Here is a 22831-nt window from a genome sequence, read left to right as displayed (position 1 = left end):
TTCGTAGCTCCTGCTGGGTAGCCTCAGGCAGAGGCTAAATTAGCACCTCCTTAGATCCAAGAGCCAGATTACAACTCCTCAGATCCATAAGGGACACACTCAGGGGGCAGACTCAGTGAGCACCAAAGCCCCAGTGAAGCAAGTCTTGCCCCAGAAGGGTGTCTCCAGCACAGAAGTTCTCCCACTGCAGACACAGCTGATTCTCACAGCCAATTGGCCTGGAGGTCAATTCCTCCCAGTGATACCTACAACAATCAAGGCTTAACTACAATAAGACTGTGCACAAAGCCCACAAAGGGATGCACCAAGAGTGTCCACCTCAGGTAATTGGGGAGGCTGAGTCACTGGGCCCTATAGGACACCTAGCACAGAAAGCCACTCTATCAACACAGGGAAGCATAAAAAAAAAATGCGGAGACAAAGAAACAGGACATAAATGACAGAAATGGAGGAAAGCAAACTACTGGATATAGAGTTCAAAACCACACTTTTAAGGTTTTTCAAGAACTTTCTAGAAACCACTGATAAATTTAGTAAGACCCTCAAAAAATCTGGTGAGACCGCCGATAAATCTAGTGAGACCCTCAAGAAATCTAGTGAGACCCTCGAGGTTATGAAAAAGGACCAACTAGAAATTAAGCATACACTGACTGAAATAAAGGATATTATGCAGAGTTCCAACAGCAGACTAGAGGATCACACGAATCAAGTCAAAGATTTGAAATACAAAGAAGCAAAAATCACCCAACCGGAAAAGCAAAATGAAAAAAGGATCCAAAAATACGAAGATAGTGTAAGGAGCCTCTGGGAAAGCTTCAAGCATACCAACATCCGAATTATGGGGGTGCCAGAAGATGAGAGAGAGCAAGATATTGAAAACCTATTTGAAGAAATAATGACAGAAAACTTCCCCTACCTGGTGAAAGAAATAGACTTACAAATCCAGGAAGCGCAGAGAACCCCAAACAAAAGGAATCCAAAGAGGACCACACCAAGGCACATCATAATTAAAATGCCAAGAGCAAAAGACAAAGAAAGAATCCTAAAAGCAGCAAGAGAAAGAAAGTCAGTTACCTACAAGGGAGTACCCATATGACTGTCAGCTGATTTCTCAACAGAAACTTTGCAGGCCAGAAGGGAGTGGCAAGAAATATTCAAAGTGATGAATGCCAAGAACCTACAACCAAGATTACTTTATCCAGCAAAGCTATCATTCAGAATTGAAGGTCAGATAAAGAGCTTCACAGATAAGAAAAGGCTAAAGGAGTTCATCACCACCAAACCAGTATTATATGAAATGCTGAAAGGTATCCTTTAAGAAGAGGAAGAAGAAGAAAAAGGTAAAGATACAAATTATGAACAACAAATACACATCTATCAACAAGTGAATCTAAAAATCAAGTGAATAAATAATTTGATGAACAGAATAAACTGGTGAATATAATAGAATCAGGGGCATAGAAAGGGAGTGGACTGACTATTCTTGGGAGGGAAAGGAGTGTGGGGGATGCAGGAAGAGACTGGACAAAAATCGTGCACCTATGGATGAGGACAGTGCGGGGGGGGGGGGGTCGGGGGTGAGGGCGGAGGGTGGGGGGGGAACCGGGTGGAGGGGAGCTACGGGGGGGAAAAAGAGGAACAACTGTAATAATCTGAACAATAAAGATTTAATTTTTTAAAAAAGCTTATAAATCAGTAATGAAAAAATATCATTCACATAAAAACAAATAGCATTTATTATTATTATTTTTATTTACTGCTCACCTTGTGCCAAACATTGTTTTACATGCAATGATTCACTTAATCTTCTCTGCAATCTTAGCATGTTAGCATTATTTTTATCTTGAATGCGAAGTAGAAGGGCACAGAGAGGTTTAGCAACTTGACTGAAATCACCAGGATAAGGAGTGGTAGGACCAGGATTTGAAGCCGGTTGCCTGGCTCCAGAGTTTATATGCTGGACTACAATAGACTACCGCCTCTCTACAAAACAGTATATGAAATGCATTCCATACTTATGATAAAGTGAGTGCGGTAGAGTGTCAGGGAAGTTCATATTGGGGGCAGAAGAGAAGGAAAATAAGACAAATATTTGTCTCACCAAAAAACTAGTATAGAACAGAAATTTGGGGTAAGATTTATTTAAAGGGAAGAAGCTAAGAAAACACCATAAGTAGAAAAGAAAAAGGAAGTCTGTGCTCAGCCTTTTCAGGCCCTGCCAATGTAGCCATTCTGACTAAAGCAGAGGGTTTAGGTAATCGCACAATGGAAATTAATACCTACCTACTGGGCTGGCAGGTATGAATAAATTGTGACTGGTCTACAATGAGAAGCTGAGTTTGGACTTAGTAACAAATAATAGGAAAGCACAAAGCCTTCCTAGTAAGAGGCTAAAGTCCTGGAAAATGTGGTTTCTTGTGATAAACAGAATAGATTAGAGAGGGGAAAACACAAGATCTGAGAGAAGTTAAGTAACTCTGGCAATAGTCCTGGGTTGCATGAGGTAACAAGGGCTTGAACAAGAGAGACATGGAGGAAAGGACAGACATATGACAGATGATTCATAGGTCTTGGTGACTGACAGCATGGGGGAAATGAGGCAGAGAGCGGGGGAGGATGGATTTCAAAGATGTCTCGATGCTTCCAAGCATGTGTAAATGAGAAAATAATAAGTCCATTTATAGAAATTGGGATGCTCAGAAAGGAGATGATTTTGAGAAATATTAGATTTGGACATATTTGGGGTGACAGAATGACATACAAGTGAAACATCCAGGAGTCAATTAACAAATACAGGGTGGGGCAAAAGTAGGTTTACAGTTGTTCATATGGAAATAATACAGTAATTCATAAATAAGAATACAAGAATAAACTGTGTTTCGTGTACTCATAACTGTAATCCTACTTTTGCCCCATCCTGTTTTTATTGACTCCCTACTTTGTGTTAAGGCAACGTGCTAGACTTGGGGATACTGGTGTGACAAGACAGACAAGATCCCTATACTTGTGGGGATTCAAAGAAAGCTCGGGAACAGAGATGAAGATTTAGAACCCAACTAATCTGAGGTGACTAAAACCAGGGTGCTGATCCATCCCTTCTCTCCTTTTCTCCCTCAATGGAGCTCTTCTAAGAGATTCGGTTATTTCTATTTAGTCTCTCACCCCATCAAATGAATTACTATGAGCAGTTGTTTTTCTTCACAGAGAATTAAAATTTAAAAATATTTACTCGGGAAGCCCATAGATGCAGGGAAGTATTCCAAGTCAAGAACATGGTTAAGTTTGTTGCAGAGAGATATGATCAGACTCCCCGTCACAGCCAGCATCCAAAAGAAAAGAAGAAGAAAAAGGAAAAAAAAAAAAACGGTAAAAGAGGAAAATATTTTAAAATTCTACATAGTGATCAGTTTGCTGATAAATGAGCAATGGTTCCTGGTATTGGTCACGTAGGCCCACGCCAGTGACAGACATTTGCAGCTTATACCTGTGCATGTCATTGGGCTTGGAGCTTAGTCACAGAGCAGAAAAACCAGGAACTTGGCTGTTTTTACTGTATAAGTCAGAGATTACAAAACAGTGCCCAAGGCTAGGTGAGGTCCATAGGCCTGTTTTGTTTGGCCTGCACGGTATTCTTTTAAACTTTGGGCCAACGTTTAAAATTCAGGTTTTGAATTTAAAGGTTATACACAAAATTCAAGATTTAAAAATTAGAGTGTCTGTCAATACTGGGTTAGCTTTCCTGCTGACAATATTGGGCTTGAGTTAGGTCAGATCTGATCTTTTGGACACAGTGCATGCCCTCACACAATAAATACTGTTCTCCCTAAGGCAGCTTGGCGTATTTGAATTTACAACCTCTCCAATGTATAGTTCTCTGTGGAAGTTCAGCAAAGACACTTACCTGTAGGAGAGAGTAGACAAAAGAAATGTGGCCCATCCTGAACCGACATACTGAGAGGAATAAGTGCAGTTGTCCAATAACCAATAGGGGTTCTTTCAGGAGAAGGGGCTTTGGCCATTAACAGTGACACCTTGAACAAGTATATTTTCTGAAACTCAGCTTCCTAAATTGTAAAATAAAACTAATAGGATTCACCTCCCAAATTGTTGATGTCATTTAATGAGATCATGCTAAATAAAACTCTTAGTACATTGTCTAGCATTTAATAGACACTAAGTAAATGACAATTATAATAGTGAGCATTCTTTTCTTGGGCAATCACAAATTTCAGGTGCAACTGCAACTATGTTTTTCTGTACATTTTATTCATTAATGTTTATTGGGAACCTACTGTGGATCTAGCTCTGTGCAAGGTATCATAAATATATTAAAAAAATATATAGTTTTTGTCCTTGTGTAATTTTCTGGCAAGAAGTTAAAAGGGTTAGAGAAAAATGTATTAACAGAAAGAGAGAGTTTCTGAAGTAGACAATATTATCTAAGAAGAAATATTGGAAATAAAAGATTGGGAAGAGGCAAAGAAAATTCAAGACTGGAGTCAAGAAGAGAGTATATAAAAAAAATGTCACAAAAGATGAAAGTGAAAGAATAAGCCTTGGATTGTGTTGATTTTGAAATTTCTAAAAGATACATTTTATTATCCACTGAATAATGAATATTCACAAATAATAACTGTCACAGTTAACTCTGATATCTCGCTTACTACATGCCAGGCACTAATCTAAGTGCTGTATACACAGTAGTTTAATTTGCAGTACAACTTTTTTAAAAAAAAACTATATTTTTTAAAATTATTTTTAATATATTTTTATTGATTTTTTACAGAGAGGAAGGGAGAGGGATAGAGAGTTAGAAACATCGATGAGAGAGAAACATTGATCAGCTGCCTCCTGCACACCCCCCACTGGGGATGTGCCCGCAACCAAGGTACATGCCCTTGACTGGAATCCAACCTGGGACCCTTCAGGGCGCAGGCCGATGCTCTAGCCACTGAGCCATACTGGTCAGGGCTAAAAAATATATATTTATTGATTTCAGAGAGAAAGGGAGAGGGAGGGAGAGAGAGAGATAGAAATACCAATGATGAGAGAGACACATCAATTGGTTGCCTCCTGCATGTGCCCCAAATAGGGCCGGGAATCAAGCCTGCAACTGAGGTACATGCCCTAGAATTGAACCCAGGACATTTCAGTCCTTAGGCTGATGCTCTAGCCACTGAGCCAAACCGGCTGCAGAACAATTTTTGAGATAGGTTCTATGGTTTTCTTTTTACAAATAAATAAATAAGGGCCTACAGAGGTCAATAATTTGTTGAAGTTACTCTACTATTAAATGGCGAAACTAAGATTTAAAACTAGGCACTTCTGGCTCCACAATCCATGCTCTTAAGGAAATCGGAAATTAGATCCTGGAAGGAAGGAATCTTCATGGCAGACACCCTTCTAAGAATGAAAGAAAATGTAGTCTAAATGGTCAATCCAGTGTGCTCTTTTCCTGGAATATGTATGTAAATAGCTTCATGAAATCTGTCCCTCCACTTTCTCTGAGGAGAAAAGTAACAGTCTTTGGTCATACCCAGGAGCAAGCATACCACCTCTGCTTCCCAGTTGAGTGCTCAAATTCTGAGAGAAAAAGCTGAATTTGGAAAGGGAAATGACTGACCGTGTAAATAATTTTGGAGAATGTACTTGGGTGACAAGATATTGCAGTGAAGCATCCCTCACAGAGTGGGAACACCACTGAGTCAGGGGAGCAAGCAATTCCCAATGGCTTCCCCAATGGACACCTGACTACTTACCACAATTTAACTAACCACCCAAACAACATCAAGAAATCCATGAAGCGGGGTGGGGTGGGAGAGGGCAAGATGGGGGAGGGGGACATACATAATACTTTCAACAATAAAGATTTATAAAAGAAAGGAAAGGAAAGGAAAGGAAAGGAAAGGAAAGGAAAGGAAAGGAAAGGAAAGGAAAGGAAAGGAAAGGAAAGGAATCCATGAATATGCAGAACATCAGTAATGATACTAGGAAAATTTACTTATTTTGTATCAGACATAATTCCAAATGCTTTCCATCTAATATCGAATTTCACCTGACAACACTAGGAGAGGAGCAGTATTACTTTCATTTTATAGATGAAGGAACTGAGACACAAAGACCACACAGCTAATAAGTGCTGGTGTCAGAATTCGAACCCAAGTAGCTGACCTACAGCCCTGTTAACCACAACTTATTACATTCAGGAATACGTGTAATCTTGATTTCTAAATGGCTTTTTAAAATATTGATATCTTTCACACAACTCAGAGCACTTTTCAGGGCTTATTAAGTTGGGTGGCCTAAATTTTTTTTATTATTTTCTGGATGATATATGGATTTAAAATATAGGAATAGACACAACTACCAATGTTGATGCTAGTTCCTAGACAGATTGAGGAAGAAATACTTGTTTGAAATTTGAGTTGTTTAGCAAATGTGCTTGTCTATTTAGATTCATTAAGTAAAGACAATTATTTTTATGTGGAGTAATTCCTGTTACAATAAGTGGCACAATAAGATTGCCTATTAAATACCCTCTTCCACTTACCACAACAAAATCTGAATAAAGTCAACATTAAAAACGAAAATGTTTTCACTAACGTCATATAACAGTTCACCACTAGATGGAGCAACTAAATTTTAAATTTATTCACTCATGGCAAACCTTGAAGTTTGTTTTGAAAATAGTCCTGAGTTTACATCACATATTTCTTAACTACTGTATTGTTTTTGTTTTAATCACATATTTATTATAACCTCTAGAAATTTTAATAAAAACATTGCTCTTAGTGCACTTGATGCTATTGCACTTGTGAGAAAAGGTTGACCATAAATAAATATATGAGTTCAAAATTTCAAGCAAAATAAATAGAAAATTCAATGTAAGCAGATTTAATATGCTTAACAACCACAATCTGCAATCTGTTACCGAACAATGTGACCCATCCAGTCAAACCAAGCAAAAAATACCTCTGACCCAACAGAATAAGCGTCACACAGTTTCTGCATATATAGCCTCATGCATAGATGGTTACATATTTTAATTAAACAGTAAGAGCTCTGGCTGGAGAAGCCAGAATGGTTTTGAATGGTGTGGCATAAAAATCACAACATTGTAAGGGTCAATGCTATCTGAGTAACGGCAGGGAGTTTTCCTAGGCCATATGCATTATTCTCTTCCCACTGAACGCTAGAGCAATTATCCATTTGTTTAATAAATATTTATTGAGAGACTGTTATGTGCTGAGCATCATAACCTCCACTCACTGTCACCCCAGAGACAGAAACCTTGTCGAAGAATAAGGCCAAGGCCAACTGTGCACCGGGAATTTCAGCACGACATGGATCTGTCTGAAAAACAGAACAAAAAGGGAGGATTTCGAAATGAATGAAGCCACTGCTGAAGCTTGTGAAAATTGGGGTGATGGAAGAAGAGGATTAAACTGAATGGGGACAGAGACATTGCCTTTATCCACTAGTGACAAAGGGTGCCACTGGTCCCTGAACATAGCATGTTAGAAATCAACATCAGAAGCACACAGCATAGCAAAGTTTGTTCTGAGCATTATTATGCTTAATATAGCTACTCCTAAGTTGTATGCTTATTATCTCAGGTGGAGCCACTTTCACTTCACGTTTTGCTGTCACTATAAAGACTTGATTAAGGGACACTTTGCATAACATTGAAATTCTCTGTCTAAATCAATAATCAGAGTCAAGATTCTGTTTATCAGCAGAAGCAGGTCAGATAAGTAGCCCTTCATAACAGAATGATGCCTCATTAAAGCTTTTTCTACCTGAACAAGTTGGCTGCACTAACATACATTTTACTCAGGGCCTAGTTGATTAGGCATTTAGTTTTATCTTCTTCAGAGTTCAAATAAGTCTGATTATCTGGTTTTTAAATCCTTAGCAGATTTGAAATAACTAATGAGAAAGATAGTGACAATAGCAAACATTTGTCGAGCACCCTTTATTTTCCAGGCATTGTCCTAAGCAGTTTTAGTTAACTTAAACCCATGACAACCTCATGAGTTGGCACATTGTTATCCACCATTTCGTATATGAGGAAATCAATGAAAAGTTTAAAAAAAAAAAAAACTTGCCCAGGGTTCATGCTCTTATGTGACAGATCTGAGATTTCCACCCAAAGAGCCTGGCTCCAAACTCACTCTCAAGACCACTAGCTCCACTGTGAAGAAGGCTGTTAATAACCTTAAGTCCTTGTTTGTTAATTCAAATGTCTGGGTTATCTCTGTGTCTACTTATGCCAACTGCTCTCCCTCTTCACATACAGGCTGTTTGCTGTGGTGTTTTGGATATTTTACTGATACATTGAAGACGCTGGGTACATTGTAGACGCTGGATACACTGTCGACGCTGGGTACACTGTCGACGCTGGGTACACTGTCGACGCTGGATACACTGTAGACGCTGGGTACACTGTCAACACTGGATGCACTGTCGACGCTGGGTACACTGTAGACACTGGGTACACTGTTGACACTGGATACATTGTCGACGCTGGGTACACTGTAGACACTGGATACACTGTCAACACTGGATACACTGTAGACACTGGATGCACTGTCGACGCTGGGTACACTGTAGACACTGGATGCACTGTCGACGCTGGGTACACTGTAGACACTGGGTACACTGTCAACCTCACCGGTGCTGTCTCGACCTCACCGGGGTCGTCTTGACCTCACCTGGGCCGTCTCAACTTCACCGGGGCTGATTTAACCTCACCGGGGCTGTCTCAGCCTCACTGGGGCCGTCTCAGTTTCACCGGGCCGTCCCAGCCTCACTGGGGCCGTCTCAGCCTCACAGGGGCCGTCTCAACCTCACCAGGGCCGTCGCAACCTCACTGGGGCCAACTTAGACATTTAAATCTATACTTTATGAAGCAATTGCCCGAATAAGTCTAATACCCATCTGGCACCATATGTAGTTATTACAATACTAGAGGCCTGGTGCAGAAAAATTCATGCATTCTGGGGGGTCCCTCAGCTCGGCCTGCACCCTCTCACAGTCTGGGACCCCTCAGAGGATGTCCACCTGCCGGCAGTCAGACATCCCTCTGGCAGCCTGGGAGCCCTTGCGGGATGTCCAACTAATGGCTTAGGCCCACTGGGACCCTTAGGTCGATGGGGAGTGGGCCTAAGTCAATAGTCAGACATCCTTAGTGCAGAGGCTCCCGCCACCGCCACTGCACTGGCCAGCCATGAGCCGGCTTCTAGCTGAGCAGTGCTCCCCTCCGTGGAAGTGCACTGACCACAGGGGGGGTAGCTCCTGTGTTGAGCATTTTCCCCCTGGTGGTCAGTGCACGTCATAGCAACCAGTATTCCAAGTCATTCCAGTTAGGGTCAATTTGCATATTACCCTTTTATTTTATATAGCAGCAGTTCTCAACCTGGGGGTTGCGACCCCTTTGGCGGTTGAATGACCCTTTCACAGGGGTCGCCTAAGACCATCCTGCATATCAGACATTTACATTACGATTCATAACAGTAGCAACATTACAGTTACGAAGTAGCAACGAAAATAATTTTATGGTTGGGTCACAACATGAGGAATAGTATTTAAAGGGCCAGAAGGTTGAGAACCACTGTTATACAGGATTATTAAGTATATTCCCTATGCTGTACTTTACATCTCCATGACTATTTTATAACTACCAATTTACTTCTTAATCCCTTTAACTTACACTGCTCTCTGATTACATATTTTCTGGGTTTTTAAGGACACTTCAGATTTTTAGTACTTATTTTCATAATTTTGAATTAATTTCAAAATTTAGGGACACAAAATTTTCCCACTGTTTTCCCTAGCTTTCAATTCAAAATAGTTACAATACTCAAAACTTACTTAGCATTAGGTACAGTCTACCAATGCTTATAATGTAGCTCAGAGTTTATGAGAATCAGTGTCTGAATGCACCTGTGTCCTGGCAAGAGATGTCAGGGACCCAAGTTCTCTGAGAGCCATTTGTGATCCAGGTACGAGGGACCATGATATAGGGGCCATGGTTTCTAGGAATGGGAGACTGGAGGCTGAACAGATGGCCTCTGCTAAGGGGAAAACTTAGAAGAGAGCTACCACAAATCTCATTAAGATGGTAGGACATGTCCCCCACCCCACCAGGAGAGCTGCAGTCGCTGGATGTGTGGGCATGTAGACTAAGAAACCAGTTACCGAAGCCAGTCCTGTGGCTAGCCCAGACCATATATCTCAGATGAGAGGCAGAAGCTGTGATATTACAGATACCCAGCCACACCTGTTAGAAAAGCGGACACAAGAGAATATTGGTGTACTCCTGCCTGGCTCCACTGGAAGCAACATCTTGAGCTAGCTTTTCAAGGTGGGCCCCCCCCTTTCTTCCAAGAAAGGAAGAACAAGAAGGCCTTTTGGGAGCTCTGTCAACTTCCTACAGGAAGACAAAAACAGCTCGTTATACAAGCCGTCCTGAGAGAGAGTGGGGTGGGTACAAAGGTGGGTCCAGGTTTTACAACGCCTGTTGCTAATACAATTTGGGAGTACCTTTTAAGAATAGGAATACAAAGTTACGAATACAAAATAGTTAGGGTCTTGTTAACCAGTGTCACCCGAATAAATTCAATAAAAAGGAAAAACAGAGCTAGGTTTAATAATGAATATTCATATAGAATGAGAAAAGCAATTACAACTAATTACAAATTTTGAAAAGCTGACAAATACCACAAAGATTCCCAAATCCAGAAAAATAAGCTTTACTAATTTGATGACATAATCTATGGTTGTTGTTTTTTTGTTTTGTTTTGTTTGTATATCCTCTGTTAACATCTTTAACTGATAATGATTTTGTAATATTTCCTATAGAGGGAATTAAAAGATAATTCATCTTTTCTCTAGATTAGCTGATTAAATTTTTTCATTACTGACAGATTAGAAAAGTTTCTTTCAGTTTCACACCTCACTACTCCCAAAGTCATTTATAAGACTATTGTCAAATTTGGAAAATGTCAAGTTTTTAGCATTAATTATCTGTACGATTTCAGGGCAATTCAAGTTTTCTTGGCAGGGACTGTGTAAAGTGCTCTCTGAATTTATAACAACAGTATTGCTGGGATCTTGTAAGCAGCCTGACAGATGGTGGACCCTGAAGCTTAAGCTTCGATCACTTCATGATAAACCCATGTATGGGTGAGTGGACAATTTCCAATTCAGAGTTGAGACCCAATAGGAAGTTCAGTAGAGGTTATTTCTGTGGTGGCAATGGCAACTTGCTACCTAAGTAGAACACTCTCACAAATGGCCATTTGAAGACTTTTCAAATCACTTCCAGTCTCAACAACTAAGCCTCAGCAACAGCTTAGTGGCTTCAGCTGAGGGTGTCTCTGTACCTGCAAACAAAGAAAGCATTGCATGAATTTGGATCACATCAGTCAGTACTCAGAGTGCCTGAGCTATTACAGAGTGTTGCCCAAGGGGAAAACATACACTTTATATTTTCTTTTCCAAGGTCTGGCTCCTTCACAGGAGGTTAATCAAAATTCAGAAGACAGGAAGAATGCACCATAACAGCTAGTTTTCAAAAGTCACGACTTTACTTCATTTAGAGAAGACCCAGGGAAAATGGCTTTGAAATTGATGGTGCTTGGATATCCCACCAGATAAAATAGTGTGTGGGCTTTGGAGTCAAGGGGACTTAGAATCAGATCTCATCAGCCAGTTTCCAAATGTATTAACTCCTGCTAACCTTATTTCATCTGTACCTACAACCCACACACAATCCCCTTCACCTCCAAGTAATTGTAAAAACAAGTTCTAGAATTCATAACTGTTCCTTTGTAAATATTCTAGAATGTATCTGTAAAAGAAAGAATCTGTCTTAATCAGCTTGTGCTCCAATAAGAAAATACCATAACCTGGGGAGTTTATCAGCAACAGAAATTTATTTCTCCCAGTTCTAAGCTCAGGGTGCCAGCACAGTCAGGTCGTAATGAGGGCCCTCTTCCAGGCTGCAAACTGCTAATTTCTAGCTGTATCCTCATATGGTAGAGAACAGAAAGAGAAAGCAAGCTCTCTCCTAACTCTTAAAAGGGTACTACTAATCCTATCATGAGGGCTTCACCCTCATGCCCTCGTCTGACCCTAATTATCTCCTAGAGGCCCCATCTTTTAATATCATCACACGGGGGGTTTAGGGTAGGGTTTTAATATATCAGTTTTGGGATTCACAAACATTCAGTTCATAACAGGACTCTTTAAAAATGTAATAACTAGAATGTCACTATCACACTTTTGAAATTAATATTAATTATGTAATATCAAGAAATATCTAGCCATACACTTCCTCTATTGATGGGGGAGGGGGTAACCCTAAAAACTAAAAGATTAAAAAACAAAACAATGAACTGACCGTGAAAAAGACTGTTTATATATTTTTTAAATATATTTTTATTGATTTCAGAGAGTAAGGGAATGAAAGAGAGAAATAGGAACATCAATGATGAGAGGGAACCATTGGTCGGTTGCCTCCTGCACGCCCCCTACTGGGGACTGAGCCCTCAACCCAGGCATGTGCCCTTGACCGGAATCGAACCCAGGACCCTTGAGTCCACAGGCCGACACCCTATCTACTGAGCCAAACCGGCCAGGATGAAAAAGACTGTTTATATCTCTTCCCCCCCCCCCCCCCACCCCGTAGGTGACCAGGGAAAATTCAAGTTATCCTTCTGGACTTTGACTTACCTACTTTACTCTCCTTCACTCATCATTGTTACAAAGAGCAAGTTACTTTACTACTCTATGATTTAATATGTAATCTATAAAATGGGCATAATAAACATTGAAAGGTTGTTATAAACACTGAAGGAGACAACAGGTGAAGTGCCTGGCACACAATCACTCAAAAAAAATTAATTCTCTTTCTCAAATGCAACTTAAAGCAATATTTCTACATTTAATGATATATAATCTATACTCTGATTCATTCTCTCTCTCTCTCTCTCTCCCTCCCTCCCTCTCTCATATTCACAACAGCCTGAAAATGTAAGTAGCTCAAGTTGGGTGTAATCCAAGGCTCAGAATGATTGATTGACTTGCCCAAAGTGCACAGCTGTTAAGTGCAGAACCAGAATTTGTGTAGAAAAAACTCCTTATGCCCCTGTGTTTTTTTGAACCTGTGACATCAAATGAAAGTTACATTTTACACTAACTATTCTGTTCACAGAATCTGGAATATATATATAATAATCTTAAGGAAAATTTCCATCAAGAATGGTTATAAATTTTAAGTTTTTTGAACTAATGCAAAAAGCTAAGCTATCTCCAAAACTTATTTCTCAGTTCAAGATACCAGAGATTTCAGTTTTATTATGTAAAAAAAGGGCCATGTGAAGTTTTTAAAATAATAATAATAATAATAATAATAATAATAATAATGACTAAGTACAGTGAAGCTCAAATGTCCAATTTGTTACATATTTAAGGTATAATTTTTTAAGCCAAATGATTATTGGCATCAAATAAGCACATTTAAAATCTATCAATGAGAGTTCACAATGATTTTTAATTTCTGAACTACAAATGCCTATATTTTCTCACAGAGTGAAACTAGAAACTATTGCCTACAAGAAACACTGCAACCTGACCAAATGCTCACTGTAATTAGTGCTTCTATTGTAATTGGGGTTGTAGGTGGCATGATAACCTCTGAGCGTCCTTGATTGTGTATAGTTAGAACACAAAAGGTCACAAAGTCCTGTGGCTTCCCAACAACACTTCCTTCACCAGGAACACAGGCTCAGACTCTAGCATTCATTTGCTAAACTCACTCAAACATAATGCCTTCTGGATGAATACTCAGTATTCTCCAGCTATAAGACCTGGGGGAAAATTATTTTATAGCTCAACAGTTTGGTATTTTCCTTTAAATGGGTCTTACATGTTACTTCTTACGACTGTTTAGGTATATTTTTAAATATAGTAGTTTGTTTATAAATACGTAGTTTGTTGCAATTGTGAGTGAAATTTCCCCTTAAATCCGCCCCCCCTTCCCCCTCCCCCCCCCCCCCCCCCCCCGGTATTTGCTATTACATTAGTTATATATAATCTGGGTGGAAGAATAGAAGTGATGTTCCCAAACATCTCAAAATAAACAGCCGTTAACCATAAGGCAACATTAGAATTCAAAATGACCCTGGACAATTAGAGAAGTGTTAAAAACAAAGAAAACAGTAGTGAGTAGGGGCAGGTACAACACAAAATAACAATGACAAACCAAACAATCAAAAAGTCAGATGGGAACTTTAGCTATATAAAAACATGTCAGCAGTGCCTGGCTGGTGGCTCAGTGGTTGAGCATGGACCTATGAACCAGGAGGTCATGGTTCAATTCCCAATCGGGGCTCATGGCCTGCTTGGTCCCTGGTGTGGGGTGTGCAGGAGGCAGCCGATCAATGATTCTCTCTCATCATTGATGTTTCTGTCTCTCTCTCCCTTTCCCTTCCTCTCTGAAATCAATAAATATATACATTTTCAAAATGTCAGCAAAATATGTAGGATTGAAGTGGATAATTAGCTGACCATGAACGAGCAGGGAAGCACTGCACTCTTTACGGACCTGTAAATTGGCAGCGGGTCCGAAAGGACCATCAGGCCAGCTTCCTTGTGTGCTCAGTGCTGGTGGAACCTCTATCACAGCAGTTCTCAGCCTGTGGGTCGCGACCCCTTTGGGGGTCGAACGACCCTTTCACAGGGGTCGCCTAAGACCATCGGAAAACACATATATAATTACATATTGTTTTTGTGATTAATCACTATGCTTTAATTATGTTCAATTTGTAACAATGAAATTGGGGGTCACCACAACATGAGGAACTGCATTAAAAGGTCGAGGCATTAGGAAGGTTGAGAACCACTGCTCTATCACGACACACACTCATTCTGACAGTTACCACTTGAAGAACAAGGTGGAGATGTTAGAACCTAAGTTAGCATGAGAACTAAAAAGTTGTATATAAAGTAAAAAAAAAAAAAAAAAGATGGAATTGCAGAAAAGATAAAGAAAGGTCCTTTGATATGCAGGACAGTGACCAACAGTAGCTATGTACACTGATGACAAAACAAAACAGGCTTAACCGGCAACTTGACGGCATGCCATAAAGGGCAATGCTTTCAGACAGCAGATTTATTAATCATTAAAATGGCTGTCAAATTTTCTGTTGTAACGGTGTAATTTTGTACGTTTTTCTATGTGCTGCTCAGTTCTATAAAAACTGACAACTTCAGTGATTTCAGGCTACTTTTGAAGATATTAGTGGCTAAGTTATCCCCAGCTCACAAAGTAAATAACTCACCACACTTCTGAATACAAACAAAAGGGCTTTATAGCCCAGCTAGTGAGTGGCTGGGAAAGGTTAGAATGTTTATCTTACAGTGCTTAGTGGAAGAGGGACACAGGGTGTTTGTTTTACCCAGCAACCATCCACATCTAGTCTGGAGGGCCTGCTGTGTTTCATAAAGAGAGACAAGGAGAAGCAACTTGGAAGTACGGTAGGATCTTGTTGTACCAAATGCAAACTTATCTCTTAACCAGCTCACAGAACAGGCAAAGGAGAGACTCCCAGCAGCTGAGAAACAAATCTCTAGACTCTTCAAACTAACACGGTAGAAAGGGACAAATTCACTTAAAGAGGCTTGGGACCAAGGTATGTGAGTTTAAGGTTAGCATAACTTCTTAGAGAAAACATTAAGAACTGGTGGGGAAAGACAACAGCAGTGCTAATGAGTATAGCAGTGCCTAAAGAATTACTCCATGTTCCATTGGAAAAAAAAGAGAGAGAATATATATTTTTTGATGGCATATTCAGGATTATTTGAGATATGGCCTCTTGAGCTGCCCTTGGTCAATACTGACATTTTTATTCTCCTCCTAGATCCCCATGATTACCTTACCCAATTCTTGGTATTTACCAATATATTTTTCCTTTCCCATAATCCTATATGTTCTTTCTTTTGTAATATGCTCTCTTTTCTAACTTAAGATTTCTTTTACAACTCACTCGCTACATTTATGTTATTTTTTTAAAATATATTTTCATTAATTTCAGAGAGGAAGAGAGAGGGATAGAGAATAGAAACATCAATGATGAGAGAGAATCATTGATCAGCTGCCTCCTGCATGCCTCCTACTAGGGATCAAGCCCACCAACCCAGGCATGTGCCCTTGGCCAGAATCGAACCTGGGACCCTTCAGTCCACAGGCCGATGCTTTATCCACTGAGCAAAACCAGCTAGGGCACTACATTTAAGTTAATAGCTGCTTCCTATTGTCTCAAAGAGAACTTAATCTCTTGCAAATGGGCGGACATATCGATAACTCTGACTAATGTAAAACTGATTCTTCCTAAATTGGCTGTTTCATTCTTTTCCCACTTACATAATTTCTTGACCTAAAAGATCTACACTAACATTGCAGGACCATGGTACTAGCTAAGGCTGGGTGAGAAATTAGAAATACATGGGGAAGCATCTGCTTAATACTTACAGAAGTAAATTATATCTAGAATACCTGTAGTACAGGGGCTTTAGTATGGGTTGGAATAGAATACAGTTGAAACTGTATTCAAGTTCCCTGAATACAGGGAAATAATATATTTTTTCCTTTGATTCTCTTTTTCAAGAGATATATTTAGAATATCAGATGAATGCTAACTTGAGATAGAGAAACTCTCCTGGTTTTTGCTTCCTGCTGAGAATGGATCTATAATGGATAAATTATACAGTAAGTCAACATGTCTTTTCTGCATAGATAACAGTGGCACAATTTTGCTTATGTTCACAGAGAGTCCCTAGTTTGGTGTAAGTTAGGCTTTAATAGCTTTCAAAATATTGTATGAAAGCCCCAAATTTTACAGTTAATAGATACTAATAAGATATTATGTTAGGGCTATTTTAAAATGATGAAAATAAGGTGGTATTAAATCTAAAACTACTGGATTTGAATCATGCGCTTTGACTTATACTTTTTAGACTTTTATGAAAGACAAAAACAACAAATGGGATTAGATAAAGCTAACACTTACCCCCAAATACAAATGTAAAAATACTCTTTGAGAAAATATTTAACACAAGATAAAAAGCAAAGTGTTTTGCACATAGTTGGGTCTCAAGTCAATCACATGTTTGTTCTGTCACTGACCTACTATGAGTCAGGAAATTCTATATATCCTATGCTGCTGATACAAAGATAAATACTGTACTAGGAATTTCTTGCAATCTACAAGTTCATAGCCTAGCCCTAGTTGAATAAACATGTAAACAAAGTAATCACAGGACAGTGATAAGTGCTATTATAGAATCCTGTATAAAGTTATCTAAAAGATAAGAGGACTCACTAGCTGTGCCCACACAGGGGTGGAGTCAAAGAAGTTTAACAGAAGATGTGACTGTCCAGTGGGGTTGACACCCAAGGCAGGAATAGCAAGAGATTATTCCCCTGAAAAGTTAAACCAGATCACAAAGGGCTTTGTATGTCCCGCAAATGGGTTAGGCTTTATCTGGGAGGTAATGAGGAGCCACCTTAGAAGGGGTGGCAAAATCTGATTTACATTTTAGAAAAGTACTTCCCATGGCAATGTGAAAGGTGGACTACAGAAAAAATGAAGCTACAGACAGGAAAGCCTTGTAGGAGGCTATTTCAAAAGCCCAGAAGAAGAAGAAGAAGAAGAAGAAAAAAGCCCCAGAAGAGATAACAATCATCTAAAGAAGGACCCTGAGGCAATGGCAATGAGGACTATGAAAAGAAAACTAATCTGAGAAATGTTTGAAAAGTAGGTGAGACAAGACTAGGTGACTAATTAGGTGAGAAGTAAAACACAGAAGTGAGGACAATTCCAAGTTTTCTGGTTTAACCAATTAGATGGCTTGTGGTGCCATTAACTGAAGTAGATAATGCAGAAGAAAGAGCAGATTTGGAGAAACCAATAGAAATGAGCTTGGTTAAAGATATGTGGGGTTGAAGGTAGGAATACTTGGTTGTTCATTAGAAATATTATGTGAATTAGGTCAAATATTTGAGCAGGATACACATTAGTAAATGAGTAGGTGATAGCCTAATTAATGGGCACTGATGAGTTGGCCCAACACACTTGCATAATAAATCCCAGCCCCATTGGTAACTGTGGCCTTATAGTGATTTTATAGGAATGTGTTCTCAGCACTCTCCTCTTTGAGGGACAGAATCCCCGAGAATGTCAAAACTTTAGGCACTACTGCTTAAACTTCAGTATGTGTAAGACCATCCAGTAAGCTTGCTACAATGAATGGGCCTAGCTAGACACTCCCCCACCACCCCGAGACTTTGATTCAGTGGTGTGGTGTGGGATTCAGGAATCTGTACGTTTAAAAAGCAACTCCTGGTGTTTCTTATGTACATACACTAAAGTTGGACTTATTTGGGAAAAAAAGAAATTTAAAAAAGAAGGAAAATGTAGTCAGAATTTTTCATGTTAATTTTGCCTTAAAAATTACTATGTATTTAACTTAAATCCTTTTATTTCTTTTGGTTTTAAAGTTCATGGTTTTAGTCAAATTCTAGAGATTATTTTTCCTAGAAAAGTGTGTAACAAATAAATTCGCCTGCTTTGAGTCATAACAGTATATTTCCCTATGCTTAACAAGGGAAAAAAATATCTAAAGTTAACAACAAAATAAGCAGTGAAAAGCAATTTGTTTACCAATTTGAAAATGACTAATTGAAAATGGTGACCTCATTATGCTTAAAGGAAAGCATCCTGGACTGCAATTCAAAAACCTGCATTATTTGACATTAGTTCTGACCTTGAGGAAGTCCTTTGAAGTCTCTAGGCCTTCATTTCCCCATTTATCACATGAAGGTGTTAGGCTGGAAAAATCTCATGAGGTTCTGGATAAGATTGATGTGTTGTCCTTTAACTAGTATATTTGGTTGAACCAAATGAAAATGATGATGTTGAACAATTTTACCTACAAAAAATGGAAATTTAATATGGTTCAACATATTGAGGATGGAGCAGACTCATCAGGCATGACCAGTCCAGAGCCTTTATCCAACTCCATCTCACAGTCAGCTTGTTTCACTTTCTCCAGCCACTGTATACCTCAATGGCCCCAAGCACACCCACCTTTACATCCTGCAGGCTCTGAGATTTCAAAGGGCAAAAACCGTTTTTTTTACCTCTAAATTGAAAAATCCTATAGAAGGACCCAGATTGACATGGCTTGGATCATACCCTCTCCTCAGCCAAATGCTGCGGTCAGAGTACTCTTATTGGCTGGAAGTAGGTTACTTTCCTACCCCAGTGACCAGAGGGGTGGAATAGTGTGAATGGCAGCTTTTAGTCCCATAAAGGAGGTGAACAGACAAAAAATAGATATTCTCTACCTGTCTCTATGTCTCTGGGTGGGACATGACTTAGAATATACTTTATTCATCGAAAGGACATATTATGACTCAACTAAACCAGAAGGAAGATTTGAATTCAAATTTTTGTGGCTTAGGACATTATTTTCCCCTTCTGAATTTATTTTCTCTTCTGAATGTATTATAAAGACCTTGAAGCGTTATGATGAAATGATATGAAATCATGTGCATGAAATTTCTTTGAAAATTGTAAAGCATACATAGAAGCATGGAACAAACTGACAAATCTCAGAGGGAAGATGGGGGGTGAAAGGTGAGAGTGGGAAGAAATTAACCAAAGAACTTATATGCATACTAGAGGCTCGGCGCACGAATTCATGCATCAGTGGGGTCCCTCGGCCTGGCCTGTGGGACTGGGCTGAAACCGGCTCTCTGACATCCCCCAAAGGGTCCTGGATTGCGAGAGGGCAAGGACAGGCTGAGGGACCCCACTGGTGCATGATTGGGGCTGGGGAGGGACACAGGAGGTTGGCCAGCAGAAGAGGGACCGCGGGAGGGCTCCAGGGCATGTCGGGCCTGTCTCACTCAGTCCCGATTGGCCGGAACCCAGCAGCAAGCTAACCTACAGGTTGGAACGTCTGTCCCCTGGTGGTCAGTGCACATCATAACGAGCTGTTGAGCAGCCTTAGCATATCATTAGCATACTACACTTTGATTGGTTGAACGGATGACTGGAAGACCAGACACTTAGCATATTAGGCTTTTATTATATAGGATATCCATAACCTATGGACACAGACAATAGTGCAGTGAAGACCTGGGGGGAGGGAGTTAATGGGGGAAAAAGGAGGACATCTGTAATATTTTTAACAATAAAGATAAATTTTAAAAAGAAAATTGTAAAGCACTACAGAACTTAAGGACTCTTTCATTCAAAAAACATCTATGGAGTGCCTACTGTGTTTTGTTTGTTTATAAGCTTTCTTAGGCAAAGATAAAGATTAATTAAATATGATATTTTTGCCCTCTGCAATATCATACAGGATCAGGATAACATCCTGTATGTAAATAAGCTTAGCACATATTAACTTTTTAATACTTGACAACTGAGAGAGTACAGTAGTTTAACAAATGCAGGGATAGTCCATATATTTTTTTTAATTAAATCTTTATTGTTCAGATTATTACATTTGTTCCTCTTTTTTCCCCCCATAACTCCCCTCCTCCCAGTTCCCGCCCCACCCTCCGCCCTCACTCCCCATCCACTGTCCTCATCCATAAGTGCACGATTTTTGTCCAGTCTCTTTCCACATCTCCCACACCCCTTTCCCCCCCAAGAATAGTCAGTCCATTCCCTTTCCATGTCCCTGATTCTATTATGATCACCAGATTATTTGTTCACTTGATTCTTAGATTCACTTGTTGACACATGCATGTTTGTTGTTCATAATTTGTATCTTTACCTTTTTCTTCCTCTTCCTCTTCTTAAAGGATACCTTTCAGCATTTCATATAATACTGGTTTGGTGGTGATGAACTCCTTTAGCTTTTCCTTATCTGTGAAGCTCTTTATCTGACCTTCAATTCTGAATGATAGCTTTGCTGGATAAAGTAATCTTGGTTGTAGGTTCTTGGTATTCATCACTTTGAATATTTCTTGCCATTCCCTTCTGGCCTGCAAAGTTTCTGTTGAGAAATCAGCTGACAGTCGTATGGGTATTCCCTTGTAGGTAACTGGGTTTCTTTCTCTTGCTGCTTTTAAGATTTTCTCTTTGTCTTTTGCTCTTGGCATTTTAATTATGATGTGTCTTGGTATGTGCCGGGGTCCAACCCCAGCGGGTCCAGGGGTCCCCAAAGGTGTGGACGGAGTCGGCGAAGAAGGAAGGACACGGAGACAGGGTTCAGTTGATCAGCAGCCTAGCCAGGATCTCCAGCCAAGTTCTGTTCTCGATCTCCAGAGAGGTTCTGGTCTGGATCTCCAGTCAGGTTCAGTCACCAGGTTCTAGTCAGGCTCTCCTGCCAATCTCCGCAGTCAGGTTCAGTCCAGGATCCCCTGCCATGCTCTCTCGCCAGGCTCCGCCTCCAGGCTCCGAGGCCAGTCCCTGTCCAGGATCCTCCGGCATGCTCTCGCCAGTGAAGTTCTTCTGTCCCTAGAGAACATTCTGTGTAGGTCCTGTGCCTAGGCTCTGTCTCTCTTGGTCCTGTCTTCCAAGCCCTGTGTCTTGCTGTCTTGTTACATCTGTATTTATACCAGTTCATTTTAATCCTGTCAATCTCTATTACAAAGGTTAGGGCGTTTCTTATCTCCATTCCAGGGAGTAAAGATTATGTAGCTTAAGCATGATTGTTTGTAGTTAAATTGATTAACTACCCGCCTGGCACTTAGTTAAAAGGTTTTATTCCCTCCCTAACTTCAGGGGAAAATCCCTACCTGGGGAAACAACCTTTCTCGGAGAGGTGACCTTGGTTAAAACACAGCGCCAAGAAGGTGAGCAAACGTATTAAGAACCGTATGCCATATATGCCAGGTCCCTTGAAACAGCAAGGATGGACCGGCTCCCGGCAGGTATGGCCCTCTTTGGATTCCTTTTGTTTGGGGTTCTCTGCGCTTCCTGGACCTGTAAGTCTATTTCTTTCACCAGGTGGGGGAAGTTTTCTGTCATTATTTCTTCAAATAGGTTTTCAATATCTTGCTCTCTCTCATCTTCTGGCACCCCTATAATTCTGATGTTGGTACGCTTGAAGCTGTCCCAGAGGCTCCTTACACTATCTTCGTATTTTCGGATTCTTTTTCCATTTTGCTTTTCTGGTTGGGTGTTTTTTGCTTCTTCGCATTTCAAATCTTTGCCTTGATTCTTGTGCTCCTCTGGTCTGCTGTTGGGAGTCTGTATAGTATTCGTTATTTCAGTCCGTGTATGCTTAATTTCTAGTTGGTTCTTTATCATAACATCGAGGGTCTCATTAGATTTCTTGAGGATCTCACTACATTTATCAGCGGCTTCTAGACAGGTCTTAAGAGACCTTAAAAGTGTGGCTCTGAACTCAATATCCTCCATTAACAGTTTTGTCCTGTTTCTTTGTCTCCGCATTTTTTATGCTTTCTTGGTGCACCCCCTAGTGGTCTTTGTGCCCATATATTTTAGAATAGAGATATTACTCAAAATTTGAGTGTAAACTAAACTTTTTCAAAGCAAACTTTTGACTTGTTTCCCCTCTATACTTTTCACAACACTATATTTGGTTCTGCTCACCTCTTCAACAAATGATTTCTTCCTAAAGATCAACATTGTTTGTCTCAAAGCCAGCTTTTCTCAAAACTGGTCTTGTGGCTAGTGCTCTACTGAATGTTTCTTATCTCTACATACACTTGACCTGAATACAGCAATTCTAACCCCATAGTCTCACTTACACAAACTCTCAATTTTGTAAACAATTTTGA

The 22831-nt window shown here is 39.9% G+C and overlaps 1 long non-coding RNA gene across 1 annotated transcript in view; it reads right to left on the bottom strand.

Moving 5' to 3' along the window:
- Positions 1 to 10632: 10632 nt before the first annotated feature.
- The window catches only part of LOC132230867 (uncharacterized), a 34913-nt gene continuing 22714 nt past the window's right edge, over positions 10633 to 22831 (bottom strand). The window contains exon 6 of the long non-coding RNA XR_009451948.1: positions 10633 to 11381. This is a non-coding gene — a long non-coding RNA (uncharacterized LOC132230867). The remainder of the gene's footprint in view (positions 11382 to 22831) is intronic.

This window comes from Myotis daubentonii, chromosome 3 (genome assembly GCF_963259705.1).
Source record: "Myotis daubentonii chromosome 3, mMyoDau2.1, whole genome shotgun sequence".
Classification (NCBI taxonomy): domain Eukaryota; kingdom Metazoa; phylum Chordata; class Mammalia; order Chiroptera; family Vespertilionidae; genus Myotis; species Myotis daubentonii.
Note: the sequence above shows the minus strand (reverse complement) of the source record. Positions and strands in the feature narration are given on the sequence as shown.